The following is a 22,939-nucleotide window of genomic DNA, read 5'->3' as shown; positions in this document are numbered from 1 at the left end:
CATAAATAAGAGCAGGTGGGTTCCACAAGTGAAGCATGCCCAGGGCATTATGGGAGCACAGAGAACAGCCACTTAGCCTAAGATGCAGATTTAGGCAGACTTCCTATAGAGATGATTCCTGAGCTGAGTGTGTGAAGTTAAAAGCTGAATAAAGTAGGTGTTTAGATAGGGGACAACTCTAGAATTTAATGCTGAGAAGTATGAAAGTCCATGGAGGGTGGGGTAGAAAACTACTAGAAATGTAGTAGTACTAAAGCCTAAAGATTGAAGTATGGTGGGAGATAAGGCTAGAAGAGTTGGTAGAAACGAAGTTATATAAGGCTTAATATTCTGGAGAAGTTTGAATTCAGTATCACTTGAGGTTTGGCACCATTGCCTGTCATAGGAAATGTAAAATTACATTGGCTTAAATTAAATAGAAATGAATTTCTCTTCCCTGTAAGAAGTCTGGAGGCAAGAGATCTGGCTCTGCCATGAAAACTCCATGGAGTCCTCTGGGACCCAGATTTCTATCTTTAATATTCTGTTATAGTCAAAGTCACCTCATGGTCTTAACATGGTTGCTGTAGGTCCAAAAGTCATCTCTGTATTCCAATACAAGGCAGTACTGGAATAAGAAGAGCGAAGGACATTCCTTCCCGTTGAGTCTGCTCTCTTTAAAGATCCTCCCTGAACTTGCAGACAGTACTTACCATGGAATTGTCCAGAGCTTGGTCATACATGGCTGCACCTAACTGCAGTAAAGGCTAGGATGTTATTACATGGCCATGTTCTAGGCAAAAATTAGGGTTCTCTTATTAAGGGAAAAGAAGGAGAATAGTTATTTGATGAAAACTTGCACTATTAGATACAAATTTCATACCAGGGAATTTGGCTCTATGTAGCAGGTAATGGAGAGTCTGAAGAATCTTCAGCAAGTTGGATGACATGACTGGCTTTATATTTTACATATATTTTGTGGGAGAGTGTGTGGATATGTGCATGGGGGCAGAAGGGGAAGGTTGAGTTTGTGCCTGTTACTGTGTTCTGGGTAAGAAGATAATGAGGCTCTGAGACATTGGTAGTAGGTCTGAGGAGAAGGCCATATGTTTTTGCTGTACCAGCAAGTAGAACAGACTGGGCTTAGTGACTGGGTGGACCCAGGGGGTGAAGGAAAAACCTGGGGTCATACCTGGGTGTTTAGTTAGAAGTCTGAATGAATGATGGTACCATTAGGTACGAGAGATCATGAGCCTGGGAAGGGATCTCAGCAGGTGAAGAAGATGAGAATTAGAAATGTAAGATATCAAGTAGTTGAGACACATGCTGGTGGAAATGCATAACAGGCAGATGGACTTGAGTCTGAAACCCATTGAAAATGTGCAGGAACTAAATATTTGGAAGTCATCAGGACATAGCTGTTAGTTCAGATCATAGCACTGGATGAGATCATCATCTTCTTTGAACTGAAGGAATGCTGGGCATAGTTTTTAGCCCGTTTCGTGATGGTCCTGAGGACACGGGTGGGTTGCTGAACACTCCATGTCTGTTTACCGGTCTTCAGTGAGGGGTACCATTGATATAACTTCCCTGCAGGGTGTTAATGAAACTCCAATCAGATGGAAGTGGACATGTGAAAGCTCTTTGAAACATGCTATGTGGACAAATGAGATTATTCTTTGCATACATGCTATCAGCTGATTTGCATTTTCTTTGTGGCATAGGCTTCAGCTGAAATTTTGCTCAAAATGCGTCCTCAATAGTAGAGAATTGGGCTTCCCTCATGGCTCAGCTGGTAAAGAATCTGCCTGCAATGCAGGAGACCCCAGTTCAATTCCTGAGTCAGGAGGTCTGCTGGAGAAGGGATAGGCTACACACTCTAATATTCTTAGGTTTTCCTTGTAGTTCAGCTGGTAAAGAATCTGCCTGCAATGCAAGAGACCTGGGTTTGATACCTGGGTTGGGAAGATCCCCTGGAGAAGGGAAAGGCTACCCATTCCAGTATTCCGGCCTAGAGAATTCCATGGACTGTATAGTCCATGGGTTTGCAAAGAGTTGGATACAACTAAGTGATTTTCACTTCACTTCACAGAAATTGGAGCTGTGGCTTGTAAAACTCAACCCTCTGAAGACCAACTTAGACAGCATATTAAAAAGCAGAGACATTACTTTGCTAACAAAGGTCCGTCTAGTCAAGGCTATGGTTTTTCCAGTGGTCATGTATGGATGTGAGGGTTGGACTATAAAGAAAGCTGAGTGCAGAAGAATTGATGCTTTTGAACTGTGGTGTTGGAGAAGACTCTTGAGAGTCCCTTAGACTGCAAGGAGATCAGTCCTGGGTGTTCATTGGAAGGACTGATGTTGAAGCTGAAACTCCAATACTTTGGCCACCTGATGCAAAAGAGCTGACTCATTTAAAAAGCCCCTGATGCTGGGAAATACTGAGGGCAGGAGGAGAAGGGGACGACAGAGGATGAGATGGTTGGATGGCATCACCAACTCAATGGACATGGGTTTGGGTGGACTCCGGGAGTTGGTGATGGACAGGAAGGCCTGGTGTGCTGCGGTTCATGAGGTCGCAAAGAATCAGACATGACTGAGCGACTGAACTGAACTGAACTGATCTGAAGACCAATTTTTGTAGTTCTTAACTAGCCGGGCATTCCACCACACCACTGTTGATGTCATCGATGATGTCGTGCTGGTGGCAGCCGCTGACTTTGCAGCCCACAGTCCCCAGGATCTCTTTAATTCTTCCAGAAAGTTCTCAGGGCCATCAGTTGTTGATTCAGTTGTTCAGTTCAACAGCACCTATCGGGCAGTGTGGACAATCTCATCAAAAGTGATGTTTCCACTGTGTTTAATGTTTTTCTGCTTCTTTCTGTCTCTTGGCAGTTCCCTGAAGGCTTTGCTATCAGGGCAGAGGCAGAAGGTACCACCTCAATCTGGGTCTGTTCTGAATGGCCAGTTTTACTGTGATCCTTAGACCATTCCAATAACCACTTGCCTTTGTGATGTCATCACCAGCCTTTTTTGGAGACAGACCGAGGGGGCCAATCTTGGGGCCCAGGGCAGATGTGGCACCAAAACCCCCTCCAGTGCACCTCATGTGTATGCCTTTGATCTCACTGGGGTCAAACTTAAGCGGCCCAATGGAGGCAGCTGGTATCTGTCAGATGAACTGGGATTCAGGTTGAACAAAGAAAGTTGCACCTTGGCCTCCTCTGAGCTGAAGGAAGACCGATCTTTTTTTATAATAAACTAAATTTGATTATGCTCTTCTTTCAAACCAAATCATTTTCTCCGCATTTTAGCCACATTTTAATACTGTGTGTAGTTACTATACTTATGTGTACTTATCGGTAAGTCCTTAAGATAGCTTCCTTAAAACTATAAGCCTTCAGAATGGGAGAAACTAATAGCAAATGAAGCAACTGACAAAGAATTAATCTCAAAAATATACAAGCAACTCCTGCAGCTCAATTCCAGAAAAATAAACTACCCAATCAAAAAATGGGCCAAAGAACTAAACAGACATTTCTCCAAAGAAGACATACAGATGGCTAACAAACACATGAAAAGATGCTCAACATCACTCATTATCAGAGAAATGCAAATCAAAACCACAATGAGGTACCATTTCACACCAGTCAGAATGGCTGCTATCCAAAAGTCTACAAGCAATAAATGCTGGAGAGGGTGTATAGAAAAGGGAACCCTCTTACACTGTTGGTGGGAATGCAAACTAGTACAGCCCCTATGGAGAACAGTGTGGAGATTCCTTAAAAAACTGGAAATAGAACTGCCATATGACCCAACAATCCCACTGCTGGGCATACACACTGAGGAAACCAGAAGGGAAAGAGACACATGTACCCCAATGTTCATCGCAGCACTGTTTATAATAGCCAGGACATGGAAGCAACCTAGATGTCCATCAGCAGACGAATGGATAAGAAAGCTGTGGTACATATACACAATGGAATATTACTCAGCTGTTTAAAAGAATGCATTTGAATCAGTTCTAATGAGGTGGATGAAACTGGAGCCTATTATACAGAGTGAAGTAAGCCTGAAAGGAAAACACCAATACAGTATACTAATGCATATATATGCAATTTAGAAAGATGGTAACAATAACCCTGTATGCAAGACAGCAAAAGAGACACAGATGTATTGAACAGTCTTTTGGACTCTGTGGGAGAGGGCGAGGGTGAGATGATTTGGGAGAATGGCATTGAAACATGTATATTATATGTGAAACGAATCACCAGTCCAGGTTCGATGCATGAGACAGGGTGTTCGAGGCTGGTGCACTGGGATGACTTAGAGGGATGGGATGGGGAGGGAGGTGGGAGGGGGATTCAGGATGGGGAACACATGTACACTCGTGGCAGATTCATGTCAGTATATGGCAAAACCACTACAATATTGTAAAGTAATTAGCCTCCAATTAAAATAAATTTATGTTTAAAAAAAAGATAGCTTCCTTAGGAAACCCTGGAACACAGGGGACAGGTTGTAAAACTTGGAGACTCTACTCTTACATTTTGTTTAAATTTCAACTGTCTCTGTAATGTATGGGGAAAACAGTCAGTCATTTTGTTTGCTTCATTTGAAGCAAATATTTTGGTTGTTCGTTTGAGGGGAGATTTAAGAACACTTTTGTACCGTTACTAGAGTGAATATCCTGGTGCTATTTCTCCAAGGACCCAGATTAATGACAGAAAGAAATTTCAGGCTTGAAACTTTGATTGTTTCTGTACTTCACTTACTAGATCAGAATACAGATCCTGGCATACCTCATCAGTGTTTGACCTTTACATCAACAAAGGCTGTGGTTATTTGGGACTAACTGATAATGTGTTAATTGATTCCACTGGCTAATGAAACCAGACCACCAGTTTTGCTCTATTCCTCACCAAATTGATTAAGCAATCTACTGCTTCATTATAATTAAATACAATCTTGGATTTATTTGCTGTGATCTAAAAATATAATCATTGATCTTTGGGTATCAGGCGAACACTGCCATTTGTAAAAAGTGATTCAGTTGTTCAGTTCAACAACTGCTTATGAAATGCCTTCTTAATGCAAAGCTTTATGTCAGACTCTCAGAGACTAAGAGGAGTAAAGAGAGGCCTTGCCCTCCAGCTTGGGTTTCTTGTTCATTCCTTTAATACTTACTGGTTGAGCTTCCATTGTGGGCCTGGCACTATTCAAAGCTCTGAAAATAAAGCTGACAATATCCCCTACCCTCCAGGAGCTTAAATTCTAACACAGGTAGTCAGACAAACAAAAAGTAAGTATATTGAGTGTTGGGATGATAAACTCCATGGAGAAAAAGCTCTGTCAGGGAAGATAAAGCTTGAGGAAAATAGTTTTACTGTTTATTAACACATAGGGGATTAAGAAAGGTTTCTCTTATAAGGACTGTTTGAGCAGATGAACAGTGACCTAAGGACTCAAGGAAACAGGCTCTCTGTGAATGTCTGGGGAAAGAGCATTCTGGTCTGAAGGAACGGCAGGACACAGCCTGTGGCAGGGGGCGTGTGCTCTGCAAGGACAAGCATGATGGTGCAGGGAGGTCTGGGGTAGAGAGGAGGAGATAATCTGAGCTCTCTCCCTGATGCTGCTGTACAAAATAATAGCCACATGCACTCAGCTTTTATCTTGTGTGGATAAATGCCTCTGTAAGAAGTTGGACCTATTTAGTTTTACCTTCTCATGACATCTCTCCAAGATGGTTGTGTCTTCCTTCTTTTATAGATAAAGACACTTGAGGCTCTGGGAAGTTAAGTAACTTGTTCAAGGTCACGCAACCTGTGGTAGAACTCTCCCATCCTACAAAATAATATATAATATATATATATGACTATGTTAGAAATCCAGGTGATTTCACTTTTTTTATGATTATGTGTAAGTTTCTGAATAACATTAACACCCTAAAGTTATTAAGGGGCTGTACAGAAATATTTTTCTCATAAAAATGTGTATGTATAGTCTTCATGGGATATACATTCTTTAGTGAGAACAATCATTTTTCATGTTTTTTTTAATTTTGAAAATAAAATTGATTCCTCTCTAATTATAAAAGGAACATATAATAACCATTGAAAAATTTAAATTAAAAATTAATCTATAATCCTACTGAAAGATAATCATTTTTGTTTAGATATATTTCCTTAGAGTTTTAAAATGTATTTACTTTTTTAAAAAAAGAAACAAAATTGATATCATACTATATATACATATTTAACTTGATTTTTTTTCACTTAATCTGTCATGATCATTTTCCCCCATCATGAAAGTCATTTATATTCTCTTTTAAACCTAATATTACATGATGCAAAATGGTCTATCACATGATCCTACTTAACTTATAGTACATTTAAGTTGATTTATTAATAATGGTGAGTTTATTATTTCTTTGTAAACATCTCTTTGGATCAGTCTTTGATTTTTTTTTCCCTGGAACAGATTCCTAGAGTCTCAGATACTGCTGACTCAAAAGACATTCGCATTGTTGTAATTTTTTTTCTGGGATTTGAGGAACCTGGCTTCCAGTTCTGTCTTGCCACTTCCCAGCTGTGGAATTTTGAGCAAGTTACTTAACCCCTCTAAAGCTGCGGTTTCCTCATTGATAAAATACAGATCTGAGAAATGCACACCTGAGAGGTGCGTGTGAAGCCTTTAGCCCGGAGTCTAGTATGTTGTGCATGCTCAGTAATGTTCACTTTTTGAACATTCTTTGGGAAAAAATGCATCAAAGCACACGTTTTAATGATGGGTATTGGTGTTATCCCATGGATTGTATTGATCTTGCCAATTCACTTCCCCTGACAGATCTTAAATGTACAGTTTGATAGGTTTTGACAAGTGTACACTATATGTGATCAATTCTCCAAATAATATAACATTTCCATCATCTCAGAAAGTCTCCTTTCAGTTCTCCCTAATCAGCCAGTGTTGATTCCATATGGATGTTGTACAATGTGAATATCCATACTAGGAGCCTGAAAGTAAAATCACTTCTCAGTAACATCCTTGTGAGTATAAGAGGATGCAGTTCTTTTAGGTGACTGAATGCAGTGATGGTCTTGGTCAGAAGAAAGCCCCCAAAGACCTCATTTTCTGTCAGCTTTACTCTCAGTAGAGAACATAGTTCCAGGAGGATAAACATCAACCACAGTGGTTGTCTGAGTATCTGAGGGAATATAGGTGGTTTTTATTTTTTGTAATGTTTTTAAAATGTTCTGCATAGAATAACCATTGCCTTTTTAATAATTAAAAATGTTATTTTGAAAAGGGATCTCATGTGATATTGAATATACCCCACTACAAGTTTTTTGATTATGTCAAAAAAGAGGTGCCTTGCTGCTGTGGTAGCAGTTAAGGTCTGTCAAGCCTTGGCTTTCAGGCTGTGATCACTCTTTGTCTTTGAGTCACATCCTGGCCTACTCAGGGTGCCATAATGAACACTGTAGACTGGGTGACTTACACAACAGAAGTTCATGTCTGTAGTTACAGAATCTGGGAAATCCAAGATCAAGCCACTGGCCATTTTGGCTTCCGGTATGAGCTCTCTTCCCAGTTTGCAGACTGCCACCTTCTTGCTGTATCTTTACATGCCTGATGGGGAAGAAATAAGCTCTCTGATGTCTCTTCTTATAAAGGCACTACTCCTGTCGTGGGGGCCCTCCCTCATGACCTTATCTAACCCCCATTACTTTCCAAAGGCCCCATCTCCAAGGACGAGGTGGTCAGGGCTTCAAGATACGAATTTGGGAGGTATGCAACCATTCAGTCCATCGCAGTGGTTCATTCATATGTTTATTAAGCTTTCAATGTTTTCTATTATGTGAAGCAAGGTGCTTTGAGTCTACTTGATGATACAGAATCTACCCAGAAATAATTTCAACCCTGAGGAGAATAGCACCTGCTGGAGTTGAACACACCATGGGCTGACATGAGAGAACAGCTGGGGATTAGCTGAGGGCATTACCATTCTTTTGGCTCACTGAGCCATGTATGTTAGTTTTGGAGCTATATTTTCCAGTGTGTTGAGACCAAATCCTCCTCCTGGATCCCAGTACGTAAGCCTGGCAGGAGAAATAGCTAAGCGGAATGTGGTGTGACCATTTGCCTTTTGATAGATAGCCTGCCTGAAGGTGGAATCTTTTTCCATTGTCTTGCAAATGTCAAATTTTACTTATCAGCAGACTTCCTAAGAAGAAATATAACTTGGTACAACCACATTACCTTTTGGCAAAGATGCCCAGACCTTGATGAATTCTGTGGGTTCAGTTGCAAAGAGTGAGTGAAACTGACAGGCAAACTACCTCTCACCTTGAAGAGTGACATCATTGAGCGATCCAGTTCCCAAAATGTGTGATGCTGCTCACAATGGGGGAGATGGCAGTTTGACTGTGTGACCTTTCATTTCTCCTTCCTCAACCTCAGAATACCCCTCCAAACCTTCTCTTTCACATACAGAAACTCTCTCCTGCATTCTAGCCTGCATTCTTAATATTTACCTGGTCCATGTCCCACTGACACAATTTTTGAGTCTTGGGGTTGGAAGGAAATTCAGTTATATACCCTTCTCTTTCAAAGCATGCATACCTAATGGTCTGCTGCATGGTCATTTTGTCTATACTTACACACCTCCACATGGAGAGGAACTTGTTTCCTTTACTTCTAGGCATCGATGACTACTGGAAATTTCACCACTGATTGACTAAAACCATAACTCTCAGTATCTTCTATTCACTGCTTCTGAACCACTCATAAAGAGAAGACTGAAAAAACACAAATTCTACAAAAAAAAAAGAAGCCTTTCAGATATTTGGAGGCAATTTGGTTCTTCCAGTGTAGTTTTGTCTGTCAAAGAAGGAAATATGATTAGTCTGATGTTGTTCATCCTGGTTGTCTTTTTCAGTTACTGATTTCTGAGCAGTCATAAGCCATCCATGTAATTTTTCATTCCTGATTAAGTATCTAATTGGTGTGTTACATTCTCCTTTTGTAAAACAGCAGTATCATAGCTAGGAATTGGTTAGCTCGTTTTATTCCTCTTAAATAAGACTTAGGCTTTAAGTGAACTTTGTTGGTGCTGATTATAGGGGTAGCAAGCCTAGTGGGAAGTCAATTGTTGGTGTGACGTTAGGCTCTTCAGAGTTTCCTTTTGCAAAGGTGAGGCATAAAATGAGTACAGACGTGGGGATGGAGGAGATGAAGACCTGAACACCTCAAGTTAGAGGAACATGTGGAACTCCTAGTCCAAAGACCCATCTCAAAGTTGTAAATACCAGGCTAACATTTCAGTGGCCATAGGCTCCCGGCTGATTGCATGGCAACACTGCAAATGAGAAAGTATGGACTGTAAGTTCATACCTTAAGTCTTAAGAGCAAGACTTTGGAATCAAACTTGGATTTGAAACTTACCTCTGCAGTGTACTAGCTCCATGATACTGGATGAACTTGTTAATTCCTCTAAATCTTAGTTTTCTAATCCATAACATGGAAACAACAGTACTGCCTGTCCCATGAGATTATTGTTAAAATTCAATTCATATGGCTTATTTCTGATAAGCCAGATACCATGTCTGATATCAGTTAATGTTCCATACATGTTATCAGTTAGAAAATAATCCAGGGGAGAAATGTGAACAGTGAACCCACTTAAGAGGTGCACAGATTTAATAAGGAAAGGGTAAATAAATTATGGTATATCCATCCTGAGGAATATTATGCAACTATTGAACGAATAACTGAGTTAGACTTATATTTATTCACCTGGATGGTTTTCTTCTGATAAATCAGTGAGAAAAATAAAATAGTATGTATGTTCATTTAAGTCCCATTTTTTGCTTAAAAAAACAGTAGCAAAGCCAACTGTACATAGACATGTGTTTGGAAGAAGTGGGAGAGCAGAAACAAGTCTGGAATGGGTTGGACAGTTCTTAATTTTTCATTATGTGTCTTCAGATTGTACCACAGATTGTGGTGAGAATGGGTTACTTTTGTGATTTTTGAGAACCAGTATTTTTAAATGAAAGAGGCAAAAGGAATGGGGGCAGAGGAAGAGGAGAAATCAATCAGCAGAGCACGAGAAGAGATGGTCAGCCGGGAAGGGATGTCCTCTGGCGGGGGGTGCAGGATGGAGAGCTGGGAGCCTCAGGCTTTCTCTCTCATTTGTCATGGCTCTATCAGAGCTTGGCATCCAGAGCTTTGCTTTCCTTGTTCAGTTTCAATCGGTACCCCTCCGTTTCTGGCACATGGTATAGAATGTTTCTTCTTTGTTTTTTTCATTTCTGTTTTTGTGTCTAGCAAATGAGCTTGTCTGGGGAGATCACATTGGGAGAGATAAATGATAGAAAGATGGATATAAATAGGGTATTAGTTGTTGACTAAAGAGCAGTGTTGATGTAACTTATTTAGATGTGTTAATACATAATCTGATAAATGTTGAGCTATTCTAAAAAGATTACAGTGAAAGCTAAGTCCAGCCTCCAGATTTCTCTTTTTCAAGACAGCCAGTTTTCCATTTTTTGTATGTCCTTCCAGAAATGGTTTACACTACACAAGCTCTATATTTAAGGGTATTTCCTATTGAAAACCAAAGGGTGTTACATACTCGAAGAACAGAGGTTTTTCCTAAGCCTTTTGAAAGACCAACTCTGAACTCTTGTAAAAAGCTAGAAGTTTTGAGACTCCTTCTCTTCTCTGAGAAGGGTCTGTGGGTGAGGGCTCAAACCTGCAAAGAATTCTGCTCTTGTTGGAAAAACTGTGCAGATCTGTTCAGATCATGCAACAGGCTTATAAAAGTTTATTGCAGTTATATAGCTACAAAGAGAAATTTATTTCCAGCCCTACACATCCTGCAGTTGCATCAGTGGTTGTTTATAACTGGAGTAAGGAGCAGCAGGACACACGTCCATGCTGGCTGCATGGGGCTTGCATTGCTTTGGGGCAGAGTGCTCATTTAGCAACAGTTTCTCAAGCCTCTTTCTCTGTGAAGCACTGGAGCAGGCACTGTCAAAGGGAGAAAAATAAAACATGAGCTCTTACGTTCTGAAAACATGTGAGAGCTCTCCAGAGCCTGTAAATCAAGCAAGTTGTTGTTGTTTAGTCACTGAGTTGTGTCTGACTTTTTTGTAACTCCCTGGGCTGTAGCCCCTCCAGGCTTCTCTGTCCATGGGATTTCCCAGGCAAGAATACTCAAGTGGGTTGTCATTCCCTTCTCCAGGGCATCTTCCCAACCCAGGGATCGAACTCGAGTCTCCTGTATTGGTCAGTGGATTCTTTACTGCTGAGCCACCCAGGAAGCAAGAGCAGGTGTTAAATGTTTGTTTAATACAAGCATGAGACGCTTGCCCCTCCCTGGTTTGCCCTTAGTGAGGATTTTAACACTCCTCTGACGAAGAAATGGAACAGAGCAACACAGGAAAGCAGGTGATAGTGAGTCATGAAATTCACCCTTTAGGAGAATAGATAGGTCTTGCCATCATGAGCCTTTCCTGAGGGACCCGGGGCTCTTGTGTTAATTCTTGGAGGGAGGAAGAAGGAAGACCTGTTTGGGGGGGTTGTGTTTATTTATTTGTTCTAATTCCTACACTAGTTGCTGGAATTGAGAAAAATATGCTGGGGTGGTGAAATTAATTTAAGACTCCATTGACAGCTTGAAATTAACTTAAGACTCCATTGACAGAGGAAGATTTTGACCAAGCGAACCTGAGGGCTAAATGTTGTCAGGATGGCTGTTTTTATTGCTACTCTTAAAAAGGGGGAGGGATTCAGTTTTGGCCTGAAGAACACTGAAGTTTTGTCTTCTTGTCTGTGAAGACACAGGTTCAAACCTGTCAGAGGCAGTCACGGAGTTTCCTTATGACTGACTTGTATGTGTGGCATCAATTTTTTTTTTCCCGTAAGAATCTAGATGAGTAATTCAGAAAGTTAAAAAATAGCAAAGGAGAAAGAAACTAGAAAAGCTAGCCAAGGTCTCTCCCAGACGCCAGGAAGGTCCACACAGACGGGAAATGTCTGTGAGGTCTCTGTTTGTTTCTCTCCATGCAAATCCTCAGCCATGCTCCGCAGAACTCGAGTGCTCTATCTGTTCAGCTGCCATTTAAGAAATAGGACTCTGTTCTCCGTGGCTTACTCCTTGGGGTTTCAGAATGTAAAATATGAAGTGTGTATAATCACAGTTCCCAGCATTTCTTGGCATTTCAGCTTTGGCAGCGAGAATGGGAAAAACTGAAACTTTTATGGCCGGGGAAGCTGAGTATAATCTTTGTGCTATGGCACCACCACAGGAAGTATGTTAAAAAGCACTTTCCCTCCACGGTCCGGCTGAGGGGCGGCTGGCTTTGTCCAGTTTGCAGCAGCTAGGGTATAGTTTGATGTTGTGTTTGTATCCAAACAAAGAGGGAGTGTCGAGGGCTTATAATGCAGAGCATTTTCACAGTATCTCACTAGATATATAATCCAGGAAGGGTGGTCTGGGTCACACTGGGTGTAGAAAGAGTTAACCCCAGAACCAATAACTTTCCAGAGAAGCTCAAGATACGGTGCTTCCTAAGAACCCGTTCTCAAGATAACAACTCAGCAGAGGGTTAAGAGGATAAGAGTTTAGGAAAGAACAAGCACTTTGTGGGACTTCCCTGGTAATCCAGTGGCTAAGACTTGGTGCTCCCAGTGCAGGGGGCCCGGGTTCACTCCCGGGGCAGGGAACTAGAGCTCTCATGCCGCAACAGAGAGTTCACACACCACAATGAAAGATCCTGCACCCTGCAACTCAGCATGGCCAAAGAAATAAAAAAAAAAAAAAAAAAAAAATAACAGCACTTTTTAAGAGAAGAATTACAAGAAATTGCTTCCACTTTCAGTGGGTAGCTTTCACAGTGGAGAGGTGGGTCAGCCCTGTGTTTTAGTTTTCCCAAGAAGTCCCACCTTGCTTCTGTGATTCCTCCTGAGTAGCAGCCCCCTTTTACTTAGAGTCCCATTTTGGACAGCATACTGTACAGTCACCCTACAAAGAGGTGTCCGCATTCTACAACCTTTTTTTTTCTTCCTGCGAGATGACAGAACCAAAGACAAAGGGATATTTTTTAGGAGTGTAAAGGGTTCCCCTTCTGTAGGAAAGGAATTCTCCCAGCATTTTCCTTTCATGGACTCTTCTCCCCCCAGGCCATGAATTGGAAATTTAGTTCTTAACCATTTAAAAATATCTTTTTCGCATTGGTCACCATCTTGATTTGAAAGACACATGGAAGAAAATTGCCTTTCCCCTGAGTCCCATGTTTTATTTCCTTTGCATGATACCTTAATATATTTACATGAGATACAAATTTGTTAGTAGTCTTAACTTTATGGGTCCACATTCATTATTTGTGCATCTGTTTATTTACCCATCATTCATTTATTCATGCAACAAATCTTCACTGAGACCTACTTTGTGTCTAAGGATACCATAGTGGCCAAGACAGGCCAGGACCCTGCCTACAGGAAGCATATATTATAATGTAAAAATATTATAATGTAAACATATTAAAAGTAATTGCCTGTTGTAAAAATGACATGGAAGGAAATAAGTGAGTTTTTCACATTTAGTTTTACTCAGTGGAGCTAAAGAAAGGGAGAGAGAGAGACAGATGAATAACTCTCTGTCCACTTCTTTCGTTGTTGAATGTCTAAAGTATTTGCCTGGGGTCTCAAATAGCTTCAGAATATGGACCCAAGGGGACACAAAGTCACACGGTTCTAACCAAATAGAACTCGTGTGTCTGTACAACTGAAGTTCAGTTTAAAAATGAAAAACAGGGAACCCGAGGCCAGACCAGCAGGAAATGGCCACACTCCATTTGGCCCTGGCCACTCATTTCCTCCCAGACTCCCAGATGTCTGTTAGCTCCACATCATGCCCACAGGCCTGGTTCAAAGTCTCCCATTGCAGTTGGTCCCCATGTGGATCTCTCAGAGGAAACGAGGGCCCATGTTAGGATGTTACAGCCATGGGGAGCTTTTCCGCCTTGCTTTGGAAAACATTGAGCTATGCCTCCACAGCTTGGGTGGCAGACAGACTCTGCTCCAAGAAATGCTGGAGAACCCGAGTGCTAGCAGAAATATCAGGAGGATCGTCTTTCATCGTGGAATTTCTGTACACTTCTGTGAGTGCCATGAGTCAGCAGGAGGAACGTCACCACGCTGCAGCCTTAGGCCTCGAATCAGAGTGGCTCTGGCAGTTGCCCAGCTCCACAGTTGTGTGCGGGGGGCTACGTGGCGTCACTTCCATGCCAACCCTGGAATGCAGGCTTCTTTGAGCAGACGATGATGACCTTCTGAAGCCAAGTCCGCTCTCCTTGAGTTCTTGGGTGGGCTGACTCTGGAAAATTCATCTTCCTGTCTTTAGCCAATGCCCACCCCCTGCCACTCTCCCAGAAAATTTCTCTTTGGTGTTAAGAATGAATCTCCTAGGAAACCAGACACTATCCTTAACCTAGATTTCCGCAGATGGGAGAGGCTATCAGTCCTCCGCCCTGTGGTTCCCTGGAGCTCTTTCTGAGACCAAGACAGAAAGGGAAAAAGAGAAACCCAAATAAGGAGGAACCTGACTGCCTCTTATTCCTATTGGCCACAGTGACTCCTCCTGAACAACATTTAATGCAGTACTTTGGTTGTAACAGAAAGTTTTTGCACCCAGTGGCCTTCCATGAAGTCTCTTTGAAGGCATTGATGTCTTCAAATGGAATTACCTAGACTGTTTACTTTGAAGGTGAATCACTATGCGTAAGTCCTACATTTCCCTGTTAACATCTCCTTCCCTTTGGTTCCCTCAACTTTTAACATGGCAGCTGACAAGGAGAATGCATACTAATAACTACCATAAATCCTTGATTCCAAGAAACCAAAGATCACAAAATGCTGATGGTGTCTGATATGATGAAAATGAGAAGACTAGCAACTGACAAGTTTTTTTGTCATTAGTTTCAAGGAACTTCCTGTTTCAAAAGCATTCCATGGGATGCAGTGGGCACAAATCTTAGCATCAAGCAATACAGGTATTGGAGTTTCGTTCTTCTCTAGGTAGTGGTAGACGGTTTTTATTTTTGTTTTTTCCCCCACTCTACGTATGGTGAGTGTGGCTTTTGTTGTTCAGTTGCTCAGTCATGTCTAACTCTTTGCAACTCTATGGACTGCGCACGCCAGACTTCCCTGCCCTTCACTATCTCCTAGAGTTTGCTCAAACTCATGTCCATTGAGTCAGTGATGCCATTCAACCATCTCATCCTCTCCCGCCCCCTTCTCCTCCTGCCCTCAATTTTCCCAGCATCAGGTTCTTTTCCAGTGAGTCAGCTCTTTGCATCAGGTGGCCAGAGTATTGGAGCTTCAGCATCACTCCTTCCAATGAATATTTAGGGTTGATTTTCTTTAGGATTAACTGGCTTGATCTCCCTGTTGTCCAAGGGACTCTCAAGAGTCTTCTCCAGCACCACAGTTTGAAAGCATTAATTCTTTGACATTTAGCCTTCTTTATGGTCCATCTCTCACATCCATACATGACTACTGGAAAAACCACAGCTTTGACTATATGGACCTTGGTCAGCAAAGTGATGTCTCTGCTTTTTAATATGCTGTCTAGGGGGGCTTGGTTAATGATATTATTAGAGCCATGACAGTGAAAGGGAAACAGAAACCTAGATGGCAAGGAAAGTGTATGATCAGCTGACTTTGAAGGCTCTTCCCTTTTTTTCTGTGCTAGTCAGGGTTCTGCAGGAAACAGTGTATAAATGTCAGGGTTATGTGCAGACACCATTTTCCAATGCGTCAGAAAAGCAAAGTCAGTCTACCCCTCCTCTGTCTCTGTCTTGGTAGATTTGTGTTCCTGGTCATTTCTTTCCCTCAAACTGGGGAACCCAGTCTCAGATAAGAGAAGGTTTGCCTATCCTAGTATTATTAATACATAGGGTAAAAGCAAAGAAATGCTGGTCAGGTGGTTGAATGTATCTTACACATGAGGCCCCTGTTCTGTAAATGGTCTTTCTTTGATTGATTTCTCATGTCTGTAAATGTGTCTCAATGAGCGAAGCTTGAGGACATTATTCTACTCAGAATTTATAGTCAACTTATTTGCTATGTTCTCAAACAGTGCTACTAATTAGATTCACACACATCCCATTTGGCATCACTTCATTGCCATCCAGGTACTCACCTTCCCAAGGCGAGTATTATTCTGTCATGTCCAGAATTCCTCTAACGTGTTATTAGCAAGGGTGGTGGACCTGCTTCAATCCAGGGTCTGGAGAGCTGTGCAAAGGCAGAAGGGGACTCTGGAATGAAGTCCCAAATCCTGCCAGCTGTCTTTCAAGGAGTCGCTCCTCAGCCCCTGCCAAGAGCTTTTGGTTTCCAGGAATCACATTTGATGCAGGTTGTGAGTTATGGCACCAATGTGTGTTTGTCTTAAACAGACTTTTCGGTCTGGAAGGTGCCCTTCACCCCTCCTGACACACTGTGGGGATCTCATTTGCCCTTGTTTGGCTGGAGTTTAAAATATGCAGGCTCAGAGTAGACCATCATTAAGTCTTTCCACAGGCTTTGTTTGACCATAAAGGAGCCATCTCCACCATTGAGCTACTCATTCAGTATGTCCTGCACATCTGCTTTGTACTGGATTTGTACCTGAAGACCTGAAGATAAGTAGAACAGGGTGCTTTAGTCAACTGAGGGCTCCAAACACATACGTAAATTGACAATTTAAGACATGATACCATAAATTCTCAGAGTGAAGCATAAACAGAATGCAATGAGAACCCCCCAAAAAGGAAGCAATTAATTCTGATGCAGAGGGTCAACAGAGGTTTTGGAGAAGAGATGGCATTTGGGCTGTAGGTTTTTAGTTAACAGCAGAACATGGAAATACATGCCAGATATCTGGAACACTTAAGGCCAGAGGCCTGGAGACAGGAAGCGTTCCGTGCTGGGGAATCGTGAGGACTCCGTGTGACTGAAGGACCAGAGCAGGGGGCAGGTGGCAGTCTGAGGTAAGTTGGGGTGAGAGCATGGAAGGTTTTGGATGTGGCCTAGCAAGTTTGGGTTTTATCTGCCTGTCAATTGATGTTATCAGAAGATTTTGAGAAAAAGAAAGAGACTAGTAGGAAGTAAGTGTGGCGTGTTAAAATAGAGGGCAGAAGAGCAAGTCTGGCAGCTGGGAGTTCCACAACTCCAACCGTTGTGGAATAAGCCAGTCAAGACCTAGTCATAAATCATGCCAGTGACAGTGATGGGAAAAAGAGAGAAATGGGTGGTGGAGTGGAGGGAAAGCTGAGAGGACTCTGGATATGGGGACCGTGGAGTATGCATTCAGGTTGACTCTGAGATTTCCCATGGAGAACTCTAAAGCTTTTAACTAAGTGAAGACAGCAGTGGGAAGTGTCCAGTTTTATCCTTTTGTGTTTGAAAGGCTGAAATATTCCTAGTAGCGATGCTCCCAAATCGGTTAATGGCTAACTTCTCATACACCTCTGGATCTCCAGAGAGAGGTGTCAAGGTCAAGGTTTCAAATTAGGAGCCATCTGTCCAGGGTGCTAGTTGAATCCAGGGCTTTCACTGCACACACAACCAGCCAGATTGTCCACTGGGCAACTCCAGGGAGTGCCACTCCGTCAGAGTCTGTGACGATGTGCATGATGACTGTGAATTTGCCAGGAGGTGGTGGTAACATGTCTTGAGAAAGGGGTGCCTTTCTCTAATTTGCACAAAGGCGCCATATGGTCTAGCATCTGTGCTGGAAATAGACCCAGGCAAGAGCCAAGAACAGAACTTCAGGGAACCGCCCACCCTTCAAGGGAGGGTGGAGGAGGAGCCCAGAATGGAGATACTTAGGAGTGGTTAGAGACTTAAGGAAGACTGAGTTTAGTTGTCCTGGAATTTACCTAACAAAGTAGTCCCAGCTCAGTGAGCTCTCAGCTTACTTGGTTTAAGGACTCAGGTGTAGCCTCTGCAAATAATATCCCTTAGTTTTCCCTTCTCACACATCCCACGAGATCCTGGGGAATGGGCTAGTTAAGAGTCTTCATCTCAAAAAAAAAAAAAAAGTCTTCATCTCTTTAGGATGTAGCATCATCAAATCTCGGCTCTGCTTGCCGAGGACCAGCCCTGGGCAGGTGAGCATGGTTCAGAGTGAAGAGATGTCTCTGATGTGCTCACTCCAGAGCTGACCCTGATGACTCCTAGGGGGCAGGCTGTGTTCACTGTCTCGAGGAAAGGGCACTCTCTCAGGCCACTCACCCCTGTCACGTTTGGCTCTGGCCAGCTAGAAGGTAGGAGTTGCCAGGGGTGCTCCCAGACCAGAACAGGCAGAACCTCTCAGCTGGCCCTGAGTCCTGACCTCTGAGGGCCTGGGGAGGCAGAGGAAGCTTCTCGCCTCCTGAGCCATGCAGAGAGGAGAAGGCATTCCCAGAGCCATGGCTTGGAGGCTGTCTCATCTGTCACCATAGATGAGAGCAGCGCTCACAGCCTCCCCCACGTGTACCCACAGGATGGTACAAATGCTTTTTGCAGAAGAGAAGGCATGTACCCTGCCTTGGCAATGAGTCTCTGCCCACTCAGACCTGTCCTTGCTGCCTCCCAGCACTCATGACCTTGTTCGCATTGGTGGAAAGTTACAGGAGGAGCCATAGCACCACCTTCCTGGCCAGAAAGGTGTCATGAAACCCAGACCAAAATTCCTAAAGTTTGCATCTGTGAACTTGGGGGACCCAGGCCCCATAGGCAGATAAAACATTGTCACGAATGGCCATGAAACTCAGAGTGAAACGGGAGTTCATCAGATTGTGTGGAAGTCTGTGGCTTGTACCTTACCTACATCAGTTGGTCAGAATGTTCTGATTTCAGAATAATCACTTAGATCTTAAATGTTGGTGATTTTTCTTTCATCAATTGATTCTCTGTTTTCAATTAGAATGAGGAAGAGTTCCTTCTCTAATGGGGAAAAAAATCACTTGTCTTGTTCCTGAGGCTTCTTTGTTTGGTTCCTGACCATATGTGAACCTAGGGGCCCTGCCTTCAGAAGCCCTCATGAAGCCCTGGGATGATTTCATACCCTACATCCTGAAAGTGGGTAGGTGATTAAAATACCATTTTAAAAGAAAGATCTCTGAAGCAGAGAGGAGAATTTTTCCATGGCTTCAAAGAGAAAGTGTAAGTGTAGAATCCCAAAAGCTGAGGTTTAGGAAATGTGTTCTTAAACTGCCTTCTCTGGAAAATGCAGGGAACCACTGGTTCCCAGTGAATCCCAAATAAACTTGGGATTTACCAACTTTCAAAAAGAGAGTAGTACCATATGGTGGGAATTGTGTTCTTTACTTCAGGCTTGAAGGATTTTCTGAGATTTTAAAGTTAATTGTTCTGTAATATTCCATCCCTTCTGGTTTTGGAGTTTTCCTTGAGATGCCTTAAAAAAATAATCAGATGAGCTTTTCAACTTGATGAAGGACTTCAGGAATCTCATTATTCTTTTTTCTTCCTGGAGTGACCTTTTAATTTTATGCAGAATGTACAGAGGTGATTTGTCTTGTCTGGTTATAATACCACACTGTTATAAGGATGTTTAATCACTAGGCACACACATTAGTCATGGGTTGTTGTACCTACAAGCCCAGCTTTCTTATATTAGCTCTAGGACTAGATTGAGAGCCAGAGGAGTGAGTGCAACTGGCTCGATGGCACAAAGAAGTCAACCCCAGATACAGATAACATTTCCTGTCATTTCTTCATTTCCTAAGCACCCATAATACACAGAACACCTGCTAGGCATTGGAGGGAGAGACCCTGGCCAGAAGAATTTTATATTCAAGGGGTGTATAGACAAAGGGAATGCAACCAGAGTTCAGGGTAAAAAACTGAGGGCTTGTTCAGTTCAACCAGCACATAATCATCCACGCAGCCCTGTGCCAGGCCCTTTGCTCTGAGGTTAGAGAGCTGAAATAAGCATGGGAAAGACCTACAGAGAAACAGTGATTACAGTCACTGCAATCAATGCTATAATTAGAAGTATGCACCAAATTCCCACGTAGCATGGAGGAGAGACACCATGCTTGTCCAAGGAAGCGACACAGGAGGTTTCTGAGATGCAGAGCCTTCAGTGAGACTGCTGTTGTCAAACAAGCCTGGAAGAGGGGAAGGAAGGAGGATGCTGGCCAGAGCTCCTCGAACTCTCTGCTGTGGGAAACCAGTGGATTTTCTTCCTTTCCAATCCATTTAGGACCAAAGCTTGTATAAAGTGTAATAAACTTTTTATTATTTTATTCACTTTATAAGAAAAATGAACTTTAAAAGAAAACACACATAGAAGCCCAAATTTTTATTAGATTGAGCAGGCATAAAATTACTGTCAAATAGTTGTAAAAGTGTCTACTAAATACATTCTGACTCTCAAGGTTTCTGCTTCCTTCCTTGCTACCTCATGCATTCATTTTCTACTTCACTGGGGGCCAGTAGCAGCTGCAGGTGAGTACCAGATCCCAGACCACACATCAAGCAGCACTGCTCTAGGCCCAGAGAGCGTTTGTCCACCAGAGAGCACGTTGCTCATCTGGGAGTGAAAAGCAGACGGGACGGTGTAGGGAGCAAGTACGGCTGGCAGGGCCAGCAGAGGCCAGATGGTAGAGCATTACAGAGGCTACAGCCAGACGGGAGCCTCTTAAATTCAGATGTTCAAGGGACAAGATCAGAATCGTCATTCCAAAAAATAACTGGCAGAGCATGGAGAATGGAGGATTGAAAAGGAGAAAGAGACCAATGAGGAAATGCAGTGATCCAAGAGACGGGTTGGGTAGAGCCTGTGGCAGTGTGGTGCAAAGAAGGTATCCAATTCTAAATATAAGAAAGAGGTGTAATTTTCATTGGATGTGTTTATTGGATGTTAACAGTGGAGAGGAAGTGTTGTTTGGTCCCATTCCATTATTTTACAGATGAGGAAACTGAGGCCCAGGGAGGTGGCAGAGCTGAGACAAGAAACCTTGCTTTCTGGCTTGAAACAGATGTCCCTGTCCCTTGACTGACTGATCAGACAGTGCACCGATAGTACCGGCCTTCCAGCTTGACCCCTGACCCCTGTGCTGCCTCTCAGAAGAGGGTAGTATGCACATCCTTCAGAAGGTTCCGGTGTGCCCAGATGCCAGCCTGCACACCGACCCCCCCTTCCCCTCCCCCACGCTGCCCAGCAGCTCTCAGCCAGAGGGCCTGACTCCCTGTGCTCTCGGCTCACAACTTCTGTTTTAATGTCAGAAGCCACTCCCAGGCTCACTGTGTCTTCTCATGGCCAGTTAGACTCACATACATCCTATTTAGTCAGTCAACAGAATTCTTAATATCCTCCTTTCACAGGAACAAAGGTTGCTCTCACCAGTCAGCCAAACATTAACAGGCAGTCACCAAGCACGGCCAGTTTTCCCTTCTGGTATCTCTTGGTTGGAATTGGTTTGGTTCTATTCGGGTCAGGAAGATTCCTGTCTGGAGTGGGGTAGACCTGAAAGTGTGTCCAGAGCCCCAAAGCTTCCTGGGGTACCATCCTGGTCCAAGATCACCCCCAGGACAGGACCCCAGCAGGCAGTGGCAGCTACATGTTTGCTCCAGAGATCCCAGAGAGGTGCCAGGGTGTGAGCACAAACCAGAATCAACCAGTTTCCTAAGAGTCTCCCCCCTGCAGCCTCCCTTAATCCAGCTTCACTGGGGTCTCAGAACCAAACTGACACCAGATGGCAGAGAAGGCAGGCTCCTCAGAATATCAGCCATTTATTAAGGGCCCGGGAGGTGCAAGGCACTGTATTAGGCACCAAGGGGAACTAAAAAATACAAAGATAGAAAAATGAAAACCAGGAGGCACCTTCTTGGAGGTCACATATCGTTGGGAAAACAAGAACCATAAAAAAACAGCAAGATTTTGCAACTTGTACTCTCTGCCCGCCCCTTCCCTTGAATACCTGTGACCTTTGTGGTTAAAGGAAGGTGAACACCAGTGCAGTGGCCTTGATAGAAATGCTTCAGTGTAAGCATGGTACTTGGAGTTGACTACTTATTTGTGAAAACACGTGACAAAAAAAGAGACTTGGATACACTGAAAAGATACCTTCATTTATCATCCTGTTGTTCAAACAGTGAACAGTTAGTAGCAACATCTCCCAAAAGTGGCCTTGTGATGTCTGGGTTTTATCACTTCATTGAATGTATGAGGCCCCTCTCCATGATTGGGTGTATGTCCCAAATAATGAGGCAGGGAAAGGGTAGTAGATGAGGAGGAGTTTTATTTGATTGTATTGTGAGGTGTGGATTTCATGTCAGTTCTCCAGAAAGGGAATAAATGTCCCCAGCCACAGTGATGGTGGGGCTTACCTGGTGGCTCAGACGGTAAAGAATCTGCCTGCAATGCAGGAGACCTGGGTTTGATCCCTAGAGAAGGGAATGGCTACCACTCCAGTATTCTTGCCTGGAGAATTCCATGGACAGAGGATCCTGGCTGGCTACAGTCCATGGGGTCTCAAAGAGTCGAACGTGACTGAGTGACTAACACTTTCACGGTGATGTTATTGATAGCAACAGTAGAATTTAGTGACTTTCTTCTCCTCCAGCTTATACTGATTAAAGAGTTTCTCAGGTAGCACAGTGGTAAAGAATCTACCTGTCAATGCAGGAGACACAGGAGACTTGGGTTCAATCCCTGGGTGGGGGAGATCCCCTGGAGGAGGAAGTGGCAACCCACTCCAGTATTTTTGCTTGCAGAATCCCATGGACAGAGGAGCCTGATGGTCTGCAATCCATAGGGTTGCAAAAAGTTGGACTTAACTAAGTACACATGCATGTACATACTGCTTATAAGAATGGTATAGTTTTTAAAGGAAAAAAAACTGGAAATAGAATTCCCATACAACCCAGCAATCCCACTGCTGGGCATACACACCGA

At 43.0% G+C, this 22,939-nt stretch overlaps 1 protein-coding gene across 3 annotated transcripts in view; it reads left to right on the top strand.

Annotated features, from left to right (window-relative positions):
• PRKCH (protein kinase C eta) overlaps window positions 1–22,939 on the top strand; it is a 231,207-nt gene that overhangs the window by 170,481 nt on the left and 37,787 nt on the right. The window lies entirely within an intron of this gene.

Source organism: Bubalus bubalis, chromosome 11 (genome assembly GCF_019923935.1).
Source record: "Bubalus bubalis isolate 160015118507 breed Murrah chromosome 11, NDDB_SH_1, whole genome shotgun sequence".
In the NCBI taxonomy this organism is placed as follows: Eukaryota; Metazoa; Chordata; class Mammalia; order Artiodactyla; family Bovidae; genus Bubalus; species Bubalus bubalis.
The sequence above is the reverse complement of the archived record's forward strand: the minus strand, read 5'-3'. Positions and strand labels throughout refer to the sequence as shown.